The sequence below is a fragment of the Schistocerca serialis genome, chromosome 10 (assembly GCF_023864345.2).
Source record: "Schistocerca serialis cubense isolate TAMUIC-IGC-003099 chromosome 10, iqSchSeri2.2, whole genome shotgun sequence".
In the NCBI taxonomy this organism is placed as follows: Eukaryota; Metazoa; Arthropoda; class Insecta; order Orthoptera; family Acrididae; genus Schistocerca; species Schistocerca serialis.
In genome coordinates this window covers 234,048,952-234,066,606 of record NC_064647.1, presented here as the reverse complement: position 1 = coordinate 234,066,606, position 17,655 = coordinate 234,048,952, and positions in this window count along the sequence as shown.

Below are 17,655 nucleotides of genomic sequence, written 5' to 3'. Positions count from 1 at the left end.
AGGTGGCAGGGGTAAAATACAGAGAGCGAAAGGCTATTTACAATTTGTACAGAAAGGAGATGGCTGATATAAGAATCGAGGGTCATGAAAGGGAAGCTGTGGTTGGGAAGGGAGTGAGACAGGGCTGTAGCCTATCCCCGATGTTATTCAATCTGTATATTGAGCAAGCAGTAAAGGAAACAAAAGAAAAATTCGGAGTAGGTATTAAAATCCATGGAGAAGAAATAAAAACTTTGAGGTTCGCCGATGACATTGTAATTCTGTCAGAGACAGCAAAGGACTAGGAAGAGCAGTTGAACGGAATGGATAGTGTCTTGAAAGGAGGGTATAAGATGAACATCAACAAAAGCAAAACGAGGATAATGGAATGTAGTCGAATTAAGTCGGTGATGCTGAGGGAATTAGATTAGGAAATGAGACACTTAAAGTAGTAAAGGAGTTCTGCTATTTGGGGGAGCAAAATAACTGATTATTGTCAAAGTAGAGATGATATAAAATATAGACTTGCAATGGGAAGGAAAGCGTTTCTGAAGAAGAAAAATTTGTTAACATCGAGTATAGATTTAAATGTCAGGAAGTAGTTTCTGAAAGTATTTGTATGGAGTGTAGCCTTGAATGGAAGTGAAACATGGATGATAAATAGTTTGGACAAGAAGAGAATAGAAGCTTTTGAAATGTGGTGCTACAGAAGAATGCTGAGGATTAGATGAGTAGATCACATAACTAATGAGGAAGTATTGAATAGGATTGGGGAGAAGAGAAGTTTGTGGCACAACTTGACTAGAAGAAGGGATCGGTTGGTAGGCTATGTTCTGAGGCATCAAGGGATCACCAATTTAGTATTGGAGGACAGCGTGGAGGGTAAAAGTCGCAGAGGGAGACCAAGAGATGAATACACTAAGCAGATTCAGAAGGATGTAGGTTGCGGTAGGTACTGGGAGATGAATAGGCTTGTACAGGATAGAGTAGCATGGAGAGCTGTATCAAACCAGTCTCAGGACTGAAGACCACGACAACAACAACAAGTTTGTGACTATTACAGCGTCATCCATCACAAGGCGAAAAAAGTAGTCCAACCAGAACATTCATATTTCTTTACGTACTACACGAATATGTAATAAAAAATGGGGGTTCCTATTTAAAAAAACGCAGTTGATATCCATTTGACCTATGGCAGCGCCATCTAGCGGGCCTACCATAGCGCCATCTGGTTTCCCCCTTCAAGCTAGACGAGTTTCGTTCTTTGTAGTTTTTTCGTTTGACGCTAAGTTTGAGATATTTGGCCCGGTCACGATCAATGGACCACCATGTATAAGCATCTTTCAGATGCGTGTGCGAAAATTCCGAAACGTGATCTGTGGCTACATTATTACCAAATGCGTACAAAAAATGGTTCAAATGGCTCTGAGCACTATGGGACTTAACTACTGTGGTCATCAGTCCCCTAGAACTTAGAACTACTGAAACCTAACTAACCTAAGGACATCACACACATCCATGCCCGAGGCAGGATTCGAACCTGCGACCGTAGCAGTCGCGCGGCTCCGGACTGCGCACGTAGAACTGCTAGACCAAATGCGTACAAACAGTGCCAATGTGCTGTTACTGTTTTCATGGCTGCCGCAGAAGAAACACCGGTAGACAACCACAGGAGAATGAAGAATGTGTGTGGGGCAGCATGTCTGTCGAAAATCAGACCATTGTGGAATGGTGCGCCAAGTAGCGTACTGGCCACGATTCGACCGTTACCCGCATCGGACAACACCAGAAGTGGGAGATCCTTTAGCGCCTGGTCTGCAGCCCTGATCTCTCCCCATGCGATTATTGCGCCTTCGGTCCATTAAAAAGGGCCTTGAAGGGACGACGAGGATGTACAGCAGACAGTTATGGACTTCTTTACACAGAAGGACACGGTGTCCTAACCAAATGGGTATCTTCAATTGGTGCATTAACGGGGCGATTGCCTCCTTGCTCTCGGCAATTTTACCTGACTGGCATACAGATTATGGATTGTATGACCCTCGAACGGAAACTTTTTGATAGCTCATTATACGCTGTAGAGCTTAAGAAACTGCTCCAGATGCCTAATATCGTGTAGCCCCGCCACCCTTCCCCCTGACCGCGCAGAAGTGCCGCAATACGACGTGGCATGCACTAGACTAATCCAGAATGAGATTTTCACTCTGCAGCGGTGTGCGCTGATATGAAACTAAGCGTTGTCTCCACAATATCCTTTCTTTCAGGAGTGCTAGTTCTGCAAGGCTCGCAGGAGAGCTTCTGTAAAGTTTGGAAGGTAGGAGACGAGGTACTGGCGGAAGTAAAGCTGTGAGGACGGGGCGTGAGTCGTGCTTGGCTAGCTCAGTTGGTGGAGCACTTGCCCGCGAAAGGTAAAGGTCCCGAGTTCGAGTCTCGGTCCGGCACACAGTTTTAATCTGCCAGGAAGTTTCACCAGACTAATGTCTGTAGTAGTTCTGGAGGGAATTGACACCATGAATCCTGCAAGGCTGTCCATAAATCCGAGAGAGTACGAGGGGGTGGAGTGCTCTTGTGAACAGAACGTTGCAGGGCACCCCACATATGCTCAATAATGTTCATGTCTGGGGAGTTTTGCGGCCAGCGGAAGTGTTTGAACGCAGGACAGTTTTCCTGGAGCCAGTCTGTAACAGTCCTGGACGTGTGGTGTGTCGCAGTGCCCTGCTGCTATTGCCCAAGTCTGTCGGGATGCACAATTGATATAAATGGATGCAGGCTGAGCTGTGGCCGGCTCGCGTTGATGCCGTTTCTTCTTTGGCATTTTCTCACAATCGAGTGGCGTCTTTTGCTCCCTGAGTTACCACCGTAACGAGTTGCTGACTCGCCTCCGTCAATGGCAACAGCAGTGCTTATCGATATTAGTACTGCTGTACCATGTTTGGTGTGACCGCTATATTTGCGTGTGGTGGCGTGTGTCAGACAGTCGGTCGGTTGCGACAGTGCAGTGAGGAAGTCTCCGCGGCGCGAGGTCGTGACGGGACCTGTGGCGGCGTGCTCGCGCGGTCGGATTTGTGAAGCACTAGCAGTGAGAGCCGCGAAGTTCGTCGCCCACCGAACCTGGAGACTGCAGTTGAGTAATCAGTTAACCTGTTATAAAACCTCAACTGCTGTGATATCTCTTCGTTCACCGCCGGTTGCTTTCTGGGCCGTTCCTGCAAGCACCAACGTATGGTGTGCTGGGGTCGACAAAATTTTGCAGCCGTGTTCCTGTATGCTGTTTAACTATTGAATTGATTGTAATTTATTAGTGGAGTGCACCAGCGGTATGTTGTGGCCATTAACGTTCCGGTTACCTGCCCTAGCGTAGTTTTGCGGTAGTGTGTTTTCCTCGCCGTGTTGATGCTGTCTGGCACGGCGTATAGTTCGACAGCCTTGGTGTTGTTCATATTTGTTTGAGTGGTTATTGTGCCTTAACTGTATTCAGACGCCAATTGTCAAGACGTCGTGCTGCTGGTATCTTCGTCCTCGTTGATATTTTCGGTTGTCGTGCCGTTGGTCAGGTGGAATGGAATTGATTAGGTAGTTGGCTGGTTCTTCAGTCATCCCTAGATCGTGTTCCCATCCGGTTATTTAGTATTATGCTTGGCTGCCTGTCTCACCTAAACTTATGTTAGAGTTTCCTCCCCAGGCTGACCCTTGGAACACTTCTGACAAGGGAACCTCCCCATCGCACCCCCCTCAGATGTAGTTATATCTTGGCACAGTGGATAGGCCTCGAAAAACTGAACACAGATCAATCGAGAAAACAGGAAGAAGTTGTATGGAACTGTGAACAAAATTAGTAAAATATACAAACATAGTAGTCTATGCGCAACATAGACGACATCGTGGTGAATGGGATACAGGGTACGCCGTGGTCCCGTGGTTACCGTGAGCAGCTGAGGAACGAGAGGTCCTTGGTTCAAGTCTTCCATCGACTGAAAATTTTACTTTCTTTATTTTCGCAAAGTTATGATCTGTCCGTTCGTTCATTGACGTCTCTGTTCACTGTAATAAGTTTAGTGTCTGTGTTTTGCGACCGCACCGCGAAACCGTGCGATTAGTAGACGAAAGGACGTGCCTCTCCAATGGGAACCGAAAACATTTGATCGCAAGGTCATAGGTCAACCGATTCCTCCTCAGGAAAACACGTCTGATATATTCTATACGACACTGGTGACGGCATGTGCGTCACATGGCAGGAATATGTTGTCGACCCACCTAACTTGTTCACTTAGCGAATAGGTAAAAAGATTCTTCTACCTTGCCCGATTTAGGTTTTCTTGTGGATGTGATAATCACTCCCAAAAAAGTGATGAAAACATAACAGTTTGTCACATAAACTGAAAATAAAAAATTAAACTTTTCACTGGAGGGAAGACTTGAACCTAGGACCTCCCGTTCCGTAGCTGATCTCGCCAACCACGGGACCACGGCCCTCCTTGACCCCACTGTCCTTAAGGTGGCATATCTTGCGCATGAAATACTCAGTTTGTATATTTTAGTAATTTTTTTCGTATTTCCACACAACTTCTTCCTGTCAATCTGTGTTCAATTTTTCAAGGCCTATCCACTGTGCCAACTTGTAACTAAATCCGAGGGGAGTGCGATGGGGAGGTTCCCTTGTGAGAACTACTGTTCTGTTGTTTTGGACTGTGATTTTCTTTCAGTCTCAAGTATTGTGCAAGGCCTTCAGCCGACTATTAATTTAGTTTGTTTTTAATGTTCAGTATGTGGCCTCCAGCCGAACATCTACGTGAAATATATTAGGATAAGGTTTTCAGCCGTCTTAAATTAAAATTTGAATAATCATTTGAAAATTTGAGACTTTTCCTCACTATCTTAATTTTTGTTATCCAGCCCTTAAGCCTTAAGTTGTTCTATGTTCAGTATATGGCCTTCAGCCAAACTTTATGTGAAATATTTTAAGATAAGGCCTTCAGCCGACTTAAATTAAAATTTAAAAGGTCATTGGTTTAAAAACTTTTAAAATTTTCTTACTGAAATTCTTGTTATCCAGGCATTAAGCTCTCAGCTCTTGTAACTAAGGCCTTCAGCCGTGTGTATTCCTTAAGGCAATTTTAACAACTTGTGTTCTGGTCTTCAGCTGTATTGGTTCTGAATTCCTTTAAGATCATGTGTGATTAAGTGTTTTAGCAAAATAAAGTTTGTATGTCTGTGCAACTAGCAGCAACTGATCTGGGTCCCTTTGCACAACCTGATCCGCTCTGTCCTGTGAAACCAGATTTCACAGGTGTCCAGGCAGAATGCTTACGTACGTGTCACCTGTCCGAATCGTATCTAGACGGATCAGGGGTCCCATTTCACTCAGACTGAATATGCCCCAAACCATTACAGAGCGTCCACCAGCTTCAACAATCCCCTGCTGACATGCAGGGTCCATGGATTCATGAGGTTGTCTGCATCCTTTCGATACAATTTGAAACGAGTCTCGTCCGATCAGATAACATGTTTCCAGTCATCAACAGTCCATCGTCGTTGTTGACGGACCCAGGCGAGGCGTAAAGGTTTGTGTAGTGCAGTCATCAAGGGTACACGAGTGGGCCTTCTGATCCGAAAGCCCGTATCGATGATGTTTTGTTGAACGGTTCGCACGCTGACACTTCCTGATGGCCCAGCACTGAAATCCTCAGCAATTTGCGGAAGTATTGCACTTCTGTCAAGTTGAACGACCTTCTTCAGTCGTCGTTGGTCCCGTTCTTGCAGGATCTTTTATCAGCCGCAGCGATGTCGGAGATTTGATGTTTTACCGGATTCCTGATATTCACAGTACATTAGTGAAATAGTCTGTAGGAAGGCTGTTTAGGTTTTTGTGTTGGTAACGCCACGTAGCGCTCTAAATGAAAATCACTGACTGTGCTGTGTGAAGTCTGTGGCTGGTTTGCATTGTTGGAATATTCGCTATTGTAGTGTTGGGCAGTTGGATGTGAACAGCGCGTAGCGTTGCGCAGTTGGAGGTGAGCCGCCAGCAGTAGTGGATGTGGGGAGAGAGGTGGCAGAATTTTGAGAGCGGACGATCTGGACGTGTGTCCATCAGAAAGAGTAAATTTGTAATACTGGATATCATGAACTGATATATACATGATGACTTTTGAACATTATTAAGGTCGTCAATACATTGTTTGTTCTCTATCAAAATCTTTCATTTGCTAACTATGCCTATCAGTAGTTAGCGCCTTCAGTAGTTTGAATCTTTTATTTAGCTGGCAGTATTGACGCTCGCTGTATTGCAGTAGTTCGTGTAACGAAGATTTTTGTGAGGTAAGTGATTCATGAAAGGTATAGGTTATTGTTAGTCAGGGCCATTCTTTCTTAGGGATTGTTGAAAGTCAGATTGCGTTGCGCTAAAAATATTGTGTGTCAGTTTAGTGATGATCAGAATAAGTAAAGAGAGAAATGTCTGAGTACGTTCAGTTTTGCTCAGCTGTTTGAAAATCAAATAACGTAAGGGGTTTACCAGCACAGTAATTCATTAATTTTTCTAAGGGAACGTTTCAAGTCGTACGGGAAAATTTCCATTTCATCGCTATTTCGGAGATGCTGTGTGTGCCCGCATCTCGTGGTCGTGCGGTAGCGTTCTCGCTTCCCACGCCCGGGTTCGATTCCCGGCGGGGTCAGGGATTTTCTCTGCCTCGTGATGGCTGGGTGTTGTGTGCTGTCCTTAGGTTAGTTAGGTTTAAGTAGTTCTAAGTTTTAGGGGACTGATGACCATAGATGTTAAGTCCCATAGTGCTCAGAGCCATTTGAACCATTTTTGGAGATGCTGTGTCCCATTGCTCGTGCGCCGACTATAACAACACGTTCAAACTCACTTAAATCCGGATAATCTGCCATTGTAGGAGCACTAACCGATCTAACAACAGCGCCAGACACTTGTTATCGTATATAAGCGTTGCCAACCGCAGCGCCATAATCTGCCTGTTTCCATATCTCTGTATTTGAATACGCATACCTACACCAGTTTCTTTGGCGCTTCAGAGTATGTGTGGCCTTGGTTTAGCTATGATTGTTCCTTCGCCTTTCTATTATACAGTCACATCACCATAAGTCGACTTGAACAGCTTTGTAGGGGTTCAAATGGCTCTGAACACTATGAGACTTAACATCGGAGTTCATCAGCCCCTAGACTTAGAATTACTGAAACCTAACTAACCTAACACATCCATGCCCGAGGCAGGATTCGAACCTGCGACCGCAGCAGCAGCGCGGTTCCGGACTGAAGCACCTAGAACCGCTCGGTCACAGCGGGCGGCCTTTGTAGGGGTTTACATGTCCCTCATGGATATGTTACTCAAGTGACATCCGACGACCACGCGTGAAGTAAATGAGCTCCCTTGACGGAGCCATTCTTCTGCTCTGCTGCTTCAGTCGCAACACAGTACTCCCCACCTCGTTTTGATGCTGGCGGGGGTTCGCCTCTGGTGATGTCTAGAGGTCAGATCCGCATTACACGAGGGTGTCTAGGTACTTTTGATCTGGTTGTTGTTGTTGTTGTGGTCTTTAGTCCTGAGACTGGTCTGATGCAGTTCCCCATGCTACTCTATCCTGTGCTAGCTTCTTCATCTCCCAGTACGTACTGCAACCTAAATCCTTCTGAATCTGCTTAGTGTATTCATCTCTTGGTCTCCCTCTACGATTTTTACCCTCCACGCTGCCCTCCAGTACTAAATTGGTGATCCCTTAATGCCTCAGAAAATGTCCTACCAACCGATCCCTTCTTCTAGTCAAGTTGTGCCACAAACTCCTCTTCTCCCCAGTTCTATTCAATACCACCTCCTTAGTTATGTGATCTACCCATCTAATCTTCAGCATTCTTCTGTAGCACCACATTTCGAAAGCTTCTATTTTCTTCTTGTCCAAACTATTTATCGTCCACGTTTCACTTCTATACGTGGCTACACTCCATACAAATACTTTCAGAAACGACTTCCTGACACTTAAATCAACACTCGATGTTAACAAATTTCTCTTCTTCAGAATCGCTTTCCTTACCATTGCCAGTCTACATTTTACATCCGCTCTACTTCGACCATCATCAGTTATTTTGCTCCCCAAAGAGCAAAACTCATTTACTACTTTAAGTGTCTCATTTCCTAATCTAATTCCCTCAGCATCACCCGACTTAATTCGACTATATTCCATTATCCTCGTTTTGCTTTTGTTGATGTTCATCTTATACCCTCCTTTCAAGACACTGTCCATTCCGTTCAACTGCTCTTCCAAGTCCTTTGCTGTCTCTGACAGAATTACAATGTCGTTGGCCAATCACAAAGTTTTTATTTCTTCTCCATGGATTTTAATACCTACTCCAAACTTTCCTTTTGTTTCCTTTACTGCTTGCTCAATATACAGATTGAATAGCATTGTAGAGAGGCTACAACCCTGTCTCACTCCTTTCCCAACCACAGCTTCCCTTTCATGCCCTTCGACTCTTATAGCCGCCATCTGCTTTCTGTACAAATTGTAAATAGCCTTTCGCTCCATGTATTTTACTCCTGCCACCTTCAGAATTTGAAAGAGAGTATTCCAGTCAACATTGTCAAAAGATTTCTCTAAGTCTACAAATGCTAGAAGCGTAGGTTTGCCTTTTCTTAATCTAGCTTCTAAGATGAGTCGTAGGGTCAGTATTGCCTCACGTGTTCCAACATTTCTACGGAATCCAAACTGATCTTCCCCGGGGTCGGCTTCTACTAGTTTTTCCATTCTTCTGTAAAGTTTTCGCGTTAGTATTTTGCAGCTGAGACTTATTAAACTGATAGTTCGGTAATTTTCACATCTGTCAACACCTGCTTTCTTTGGGATTGGAATTATTATATTCTTCTTGAAGTCTGAGGGAACTTCGCCTGTCTCATACATCTTGCTCACTAGATGGTAGACTTTCATCATGGCTGGCTCTCCCAAGGCTGTCAGTAGTTCTAATGGAATGTTGTCTACTCCCGGGCCCTTGTTTCGACTCAGGTCTTTCAGTGCTCCGTCAAACTCTTCACGCAGTATCTTATCTCCCATTTCATCTTCATCTACCGCCTCTTCCATTTCCGTTTGATCTCGTAATGTGCGAAAATGCTCGGCAAAGCGCAAAAAGCCAGGTGCACGACAGCTCAAAGCATCGTACTGACCGTGGGGTAGGCCCTGCTGATGTTGAGGTTGTAAGTGTAGTTCCCCCGCGCGCCGGGCACGGCGGGGCAGTGCGTGTAACGGCAGGCGAGCGTGTCCATCCCGAGGAAGGGCAGATCTCCGTGCGGGCTGTGCCAGAACGCCTGGCTCAACAGCTCCTCCGCGGCCGACTCTGAAACACGCCGTCACACACAAAATGACGCGGTGCAAAACGAAGTACCCACAGTTATTGGTCAGGTTTTTCTGTTCCTGTGGACCGAACGTGCATTCCAATAAATATAAATTTAGAAACGGCAGATAATCAAATTTTTTACTGACATTAATAAGTGGTTCATACCCAATTCACTGTCATTAAACTTTGAAAAAACCAACTATATGCAGTTCAGAACTTCCAAGAGATTTCCTTCTGGTGTGTATATAAAGTATGATGACATGGAAACAGGAGAAGTTGAGAGTGTAAAATTCTTGGGATTACAACTTGATAATAAATGCAGTTGGGAGCAACTTACACTGCTAAAGCACCTAAACACGTCTGTGTTTGCAATGCGAATGATGTCAGACATAGGAGATATAAATATAAAAAAACTGGCATATTTTGCTCATTTTCACTCAATTATGTAATGTGGTATCATATTTTGGGGTAACTCCACAAACAGAGAAAAAAGTTTTAGAGTACAGAAGCGTATAGTAAGAGTAATGAGTAGTGTAAATCAAAGAACATCGTGTCGAAACGTATTCAAAGAATTGGGCGGGGGTAAAATACAGGGAGCGAAAGGCTACTTACAATTTGTACAGAAACCATATGGCAGTTATAAGAGTCGAGGGGCATGAAAGGGAAGCAGTGGTTGGGAAGAGAGTGAGACAGGGTTGTAGCCTCTCCCCAATGTTATTCAATCTGTATATTGAGCAAGCAGTGAAGGAAACAAAAGAAAAATTCGAAGTAGGTATTAAAATCCATGGAGAAGAAATAAAAACTTTGAGGTTTGCCGATGACATTGTAATTCTGTCACAGACAGCAAAGGATTTGGAAGAGCACTTGAATGGAATGGACAGTGTCTTGAAAGGAGGGTATAAGATGAACATCAACAAAAGGAAACGAGAATAATGGAATGTAGTCGAATTAAGTCGGGTGATGCTGAGGGAATTAGATTAGGAAATGAGACACTTAAAGTAGTAAAGGTGTTTCGCTATTTGGGGAGCAAAATAACTAACGATGGTCGAAGTAGAGAGGATATAAAATGTAGACTGGCAATGGTAAGGAAACCGTTTCTGAAGAAGAGAAATTTGTTAACATCGAGTATAGATTTAAGTGTCAGGAAGTCGTTTCTGAAAGTATTTGTATGGAGTGTGGCCATGTATGGAAGTGAAACATGGACGATAAATAGTTTAGACAAGAAGAGAATAGAAGCTTTCGAAATGGGGTGCTACAGAAGAATGCTGAAGATTAGATGGGTAGATCACATAACTAATGAGGAGGTATTGAATAGAATTGGGGAGGAGCATGTGGCACAACTTGATTAGAAGAAGGGATCGGTTGGTAGGACATGTTCTGAGGCATCAAGGAATCACCAATTTAGTACTGGAGGGCAGCGTGGAGGGTAAAAATCGTAGAGGGAGACCAAGAGATGAATACACTAAGCAGATTCAGAAGGATGTAGGCTGCAGTAGGTACTGGGAGATGAAGAAGCTTGCACAGGATGGAGTAGCATGGAGAGCTGCATCAAACCAGTCTCAGGACTGAAGACCACAACAACAACAATGAAGTTTGTTGTAAACAATACATCTCTTTTTCCAACTAACTGCTTAGTACACAGTATCAATACTAGGAATAAGAACAATATACAGAAAGTTTTAAAATCACTTCCTCTTGCCCAGAAAGGAGTCCAGTATTCAGCAACGTATATTTTCAATAAGTTACCAGCAACCATTAAGAGTTTAGTTTCAGACAAGGCACAATTTAAACATAATTTAAAAGAATTTTTGGTGCCCAACTCCTTCTATTTGATCCATGAGTTTCTCAACAAGTGCAGTAGACCATTTTAATGAAAATTTATTATACTTTAATTTTTGACAATACTTGGTTGTAACTAACTACTGTGTGAATGATAGATGCATGGAAAGCAGATGTAAGTCTTAAGTCTGTAAATAGTGGAAGTTTAATTTTAAATCTTGTACATAATCTGACTGTTCTTAACTGAGGATCACTGAAATGAATAATTTACTTCCGTTTTTGACAATACTTGGTTGTAATAGCCAAGAAACTAGCAAATGTCTGAATGATGGATTTAATGAAAGCAGATGTAAGTATTAAATCTATAAATATTAAAAGTTTAAATTTAATTCATGTACATAATTTTATTGTATCTTGACTGAGCATCATTAAAATTAATGAAACTCAAGTTTTTCTAATTACATTTTTGTAATATGTTTATCTGACATGTTCCACACCCAGGATGATTCCCTCTTTTATGGGTCTATGGAATGAATGATTAATCTAATTTAATCTCAATCTTTTAGCAAGTGACAATTGCACCACCACAGGTCACTGCTAAGCTGGGTGGGCGTCAGCAAACAAACTTGATGGTGGAAGAACAATACGAGTCGTTATCATCACAGCAGCGAAATGCCCGTATAGCAGTCCATAATCTACGAGGCTGTTAGAAGGGAAGGAATATTGCACGCTCTGAACAGACTGGACCTGTCACAAGGATTGCAATTCAGAATCAAACACATATAACAAATCCCTCAATTGTGTTATAATAGGTGGTAAAAATAGAAAATAAGAAATTTTTAGAACGGATAGAGAAGTTTGTCAAGAATTGCCTATCACAGTTATGTCAACATGATAAGGAATGATCGAAGCAGACGAAATGAATTAAAATTTGTGCTGCGGCCGCGACTAGAACCCGGGTCTTCTTGCTAGGCAGAAATGCTAACCATTGCACCACCGCTGTTGACCATCGTACTGCGGTGGTGTAATCGTTCGCATTTCTGCCAGGCAAGAAGGCCCGGGTTCTAGTCGCGGCAGCAGCACAAATTTTAATTCATTTCGTCTGCTTCGATCACTATCGTAGATAATAAAAAGAGACTTAAATGTCTTAGGGAAGCATTTAATTATATGATAAGGAATGTTCGCCAAAGGGCGACAACGGATGATGTAAAAATAATAGCTAATGCTCACAGCGCAGCGATACAAAAAGGCAATGAGCAAAAATTGGATGAAGAACTAAGTTCCTGGCACAGGGTATCTGAAGAAGCAGGCATGGAAATTAATTTAACAAAAAGTGAAGTAATGAAAATCACCAGAGAAAATGAAAAGAACTTAAGACTGTAAGTTGTAATCATAAGAATCAAAGAAATAGATGCTTGCATATATCTAGTAAATAAGCTAAGCAGAAAAGGAAACTTCAACAAAGAAATTTCAGAGAGGATAGAAAATTGCTCAAAATTTTGTTATTGTGTATCAGATATATTTGGGAATTGGAAAATGCCTGTCACAGCAAAAATCATGATATGCAAACTATATTGTCAACCAATTTTGACCTACGAACGAGGAATGTTGGAGCCAGACAAAGAATGATCTGAGTGTAATACAAGCGACAGAGATGCGCTTTTTACAAGGGATCCAGGACAAGACAATAAGGGACAGGATGGGATTTCAAACAATATGAAACACGCTTAAGATGAATCCCATAAAAGAAAGTATGGGTAGAAATAGGCTGAAATGGTTAGGCCACGTTAGAAGAATGCGAAAAGAAATACTGTTATGAAGAACTCTGGAACAGACAGCATCTGGCAGAAGAGCACTTGGAAGGCTGCGAACAAGACGGACAGGTCGGATCAAGGATGACGTGGATTGAAGAGGACTACAATGGAAGGAAGTACTGAACAACAGACTGCCGGAAAAACAAGAACTTTGGCAGACGCTTTATGAGCTACGTGAATGAGCAGTGACATTTGAGAAAGAAGAAGTAGCAATCCAGTAGGGAATAGTCAGGTTTCTAAGCGTGGCACGAGGGTGACGTCAACAGTCTTAATTTAGCGATTGATGTTTCACTGGAGCTCCTGGCTACTGCTTATAAGTGGCAGGACTAAACACCGATCCCTTCTGGGTGAAGCCGATTTCGTTATCCAGTGGGATACGACGGTAACAAGACATCCCTCATTCCTAGTGCCTTGATCGTCGTATGTTGTGCGTTGTACACACGATTTGGGACTTTATTTAATCATAACTCTGTGGCTGGATACCCTGTCTGTCATCGCAGCCATTGTTTAACCTAAAGCATGGAAGTCATGGTCGCCTTCTGCTTGTGTATGGAGTAAGCTTGGTTCTGTCACTCATCGTGTTTTAACTCCATGCGTATCGTATTTTGTAAGGCAGAGACTGGGTTATAGCCCTGAGTTTGCCTAAGCAAGCATGCAAAACCACCTAAAAACCACACTCAAACTGGCAACATCGGTCGTTTATGTGCCTCGTGGATTCGATCCAGATCTGGATCCCCATCTTCCCTCACAGGCTAATGCGCTGCACGTTAAATTGTACGAGCAGGTTGTATATCCTGATGCGTTCAGGAACACCCAGTTTATTTATCAGGAGCCATAAAAAATGAATGGATTAACGTCCCACTCGGTAATATGTCATTAGACATAGGATAAGAGATAGATGGGGAAGGAAGTCGGCAATGTCATTTTTAAAGCGTCCATCCTGCTATTTGTATTGAGTGATTTACGAAAATTGCGAGGTACGTATATCTGGATGGCCGAATGGGAATCTGAACTATCGTCCTCTGGAACGGAAGTCCAATGTCTCACCACTGAGACATTCCATTCCATTTGTAAGTTGTGTAAACAGTAAAGAAAACTAAGGACTAAATTAGAAAGAGAATGTAAATAATTCTAAAATGGTCTACAGTATGCAAATACACCTCTCGGTCTGCTTGCCGAATTTTGGGTTCTGTACCCTCTGCATAACAGCTTGGGAGTCAACGAGTACCAACATAAGCTTATATGTATGTATTTTACCTCAAATAGCCTCCCTTATGACCAATAGCTCCGCTATAGGTAGAAGTATCAAGTGCAGATGCAGTAATGTCATAGGCGCCGTTAGACGGGCTGAAGAAGACGTGACCTGTCCATCTTCTGTTTCAGAGCCATAAGTGTATCTACAAGCGTACTGTGACCAACGACTTTCAATAAATTACTATAGTTTGTAATTGATGTCCTTACTCTTTCATAAACCGTGTGGAAAGTGTGATACTGGTACTGTAGTAAAGAGTGTGTTAAAAGGATAGCCTGTAGGATTATTGGTAAGAGTCTTCCTTTCCTGTGAGCTCTTTGACGAGCCTGTTAGAGGCAGTGTTTGGTGTACCAACAAGCGACGGAAATAGGCAGAATGGCCCATCACCTGTGGTGTTCCTGAAGGAGATGAGGTCCTCACCTGTGCCATAAGTAACGGAGATGAGGCCCTCATCTGTGGTTTAGGTAAAGGAGATGGGGCTCTCACCTGTGGTGTAGGTGAAGGAGATGGGGCTCCACCTGTGCTGTAGGTAATGGAGATGGCGCCATCACCTGTATTGTTGGTGAAGGAGACTGGGACCCAATCTGTGGTGTAGGTGAGGAGACTGGGCCCTCACCTGTGGTGTAGATGAAGGAGATGGGGCCCCCAGCCATTGTGTAGGTGAAACAGATGGGGACCTCACCTGTGTTGTAAGTGAAGGTGATAGGGGCCTCACCTGTGTTGTAAGTGAAGGAGACTGGGCCCTCACCTGTTGTGCAGGAGATGGTGCTCACCTGTGGTGTAGGTAAGGGGTATGGGGCCCTCACCTGATCTGTAAGAGAAGGTGATAGGTGCATCACCTGTGTTGTAAGTGAAGGAGACTGGGCCCTCACCTGTGGTGTAGGTGAAACAGATGGGGCCCTCACGTGTGTAGATGAAGATGAGGCCCTCAGCTATTGTGTAGGTGAAGGAGATAGGGCCCTAACCTGTGGTGATGGAGATGGGGCCCTAAGGCATTGTGTAGGTAAAACAGATGGGACCCTCACCTCTGGTGTAAGTGAAGGAGACTGGGCCCTCACCTGTGTTGTAAGTGAAGGAGACTGGGCCCTCACCTATGGTGTAGGTGAAGGAGATGGGGCTTTAACCTGTGTAGATGAAGACGAGGCCCTCAGCTATTCTGTAGGTGAAGGAGATAGGGCCATAACCTGTGGTGTAGGTGAAGGAGACTGGGCCCTCACCTGTGGTGTAGGTTAGGAGACTGGACCCTCACCTGTGGTGTAGGTGAAGGAGATGCCAGCCGACTTGGTCTGGCGCACCTTGCATGGACGGTGGCTGCTCGCCTCCTTGCACGGGTGCACCATTGCCGTCTGCACCGAACACCGCCTCGGCTGCACTGTGCCGTTCACCCCTGCAACACGAGCACATGTCCACATGTAAGAAACTTCAGCCTGTGCTCTCCTCAAACCATCGCACTTATTGTTATGGGCCCTCTGTGCTCTACCAGTGTCGTTCAACTCTTCCCTGTTATCGGGTGCAGCTACTCACAGAGGTCCATCGTGGGCTGTAAATACCGAATGACACCCAAACTTAGTAGATATGCTAATGTGTTCGTGCGGAATCTATTTGTACTGGGAAACAAGTTAGTTCGAGTTGTGGCCACCAGACACAATTGTGGGGCTATACACTGCTCGTATGACGGTACAACATCCACGCTGTCATTTGACTAGCCATAATGTGAGTGAAAAGTGTGACTATCAGAGAGAGAGGCCGTGCGCTGTTAGTGAAATTGTTTTATGTGAACGGCCGGCAGCAATTACAGTGCTGCATTGAGAGAGTATCATCGGCTGTCAGTGGTTTAAAGAAGATTATGAACTTCTAAAACATTGGTAACTTGATGAGGCACCTGGAAGCGGAAGGCGTCATATCCCGGTGGAAGTTACTCGCGAGTTCGCTGTTGCTCTAACTGACCGTGCAGCCCGAGCCCCGGGTAGGGCTGGTGCTCGTGCAGTGACACGAAAGTTGCCCATTCCACAGTTAACAGTATCGAGAATTTTACGATCTATTTTAGACTCGTACCCGTACAAGATCCTGATGGTGCAGCAACTGAAACATCATGATCCACAGCAACATTCCGAATTTGTCCTTCAGTTTCTGGCACGGGTCGAAGTTGGTGACATGTGGCTGGGCAAGATTCTGGTGGTGTGACGAGGCACATTTCACACTGAAGTTTGCAGTGAATACACAGAATTGCCGAGTGTGGGGCACGATTCAACGGCGTATTGTGCGCGGAGAGGCATTGCACTTGCCCTGTGTGACTGTGTCACGTGCATTCACAAGTGCGTTCATTCTCGGTCCGTTCTTTCTTGAAGAGGATACACCTGTCAAGTGTTACGTGACGTCCGCATATTATCGAGAACTCTTCGTACAGCATGTGAGGCCTGCTTTGGAAGAGTGCAACTGTTTTCCTGCAAGATCGGACAACGCCTCATAACGCTCGCGCAGTGCAAGGTACTCGTAATGCGACCTTTCACGAACTTGCTATCGCCAGAGGTTTCACTGATGCACGGCCTGCGAGATCACCTGATCTGAATCCACGTGACTTTTTGCTCCGGGGGTATCTAAAAGGACACGTTTACCAGGGACGCTTTCGGTCCCTGCCTGACCTGGAGGCCACGTTGCTGAGATTCCAGAAGAACGGCTGCGAACAACGGTTGATCACGTCGGTTTACGGACTGAGCATATGGCCGACGTCTCTGGTACTTATATTGAACAAATTGCGTAAGTGGCAGTTCTATATCTACGTGATTACTCTGCTATTCACAATAAAGTGCCTGGGAGAGGGTTCAATGAACCACCTTCAAGCTGTCTCTCTACCGTTCCACTCTCGAACGGCGCGCGGGAAAAACGAGCACTTAAATTTTTCTGTGCGAGCCCTGATTTCTCTTATTTTATCGTGATGATCATTTCTCCCTATGTAGGTCGGTGCCAACAGAATTTTTTCTCAATCGAAGGAGAAAAATGGTGATTGAAATTTCATGAGAAGAGCCCGTCGCAACGAAAAACGTCTTTGTTTTAGTGGTTGCCATTCCAATTCACGTATCATGTCTGTGGCACTATCTCCCCTACTTGGCGCTAATACAAAACGAGCTGCCCTTCTTTGTACTTTTTCAATGTCATCCGTCAGTCCCATCTGATGCGGATCCCACACCGGACAGCAATACTCCAGAATAGGGCGGACAAGCGTGGTGTAAGCAGTCTCTTTAGTAGACCTATTGCACCTTCTAAGTGTTCTACCAACGAATCGCAATCTTTGGTTGGCTCTACCCACAACATTATCTATGTGATCGTTCCAATTTAGGGTATTTGTAATTGTAATCCCTAAGTATTTAGTTGAATTTACAGCCTTCAGATTTGTGTGACTTATCGCGTAATCGAAATTTAGCTGATTTCTTTTAGTACTCACGTTAATAACTTCACACCTTTCCTTATTCAGGGCCAATTGCCACTTTTCG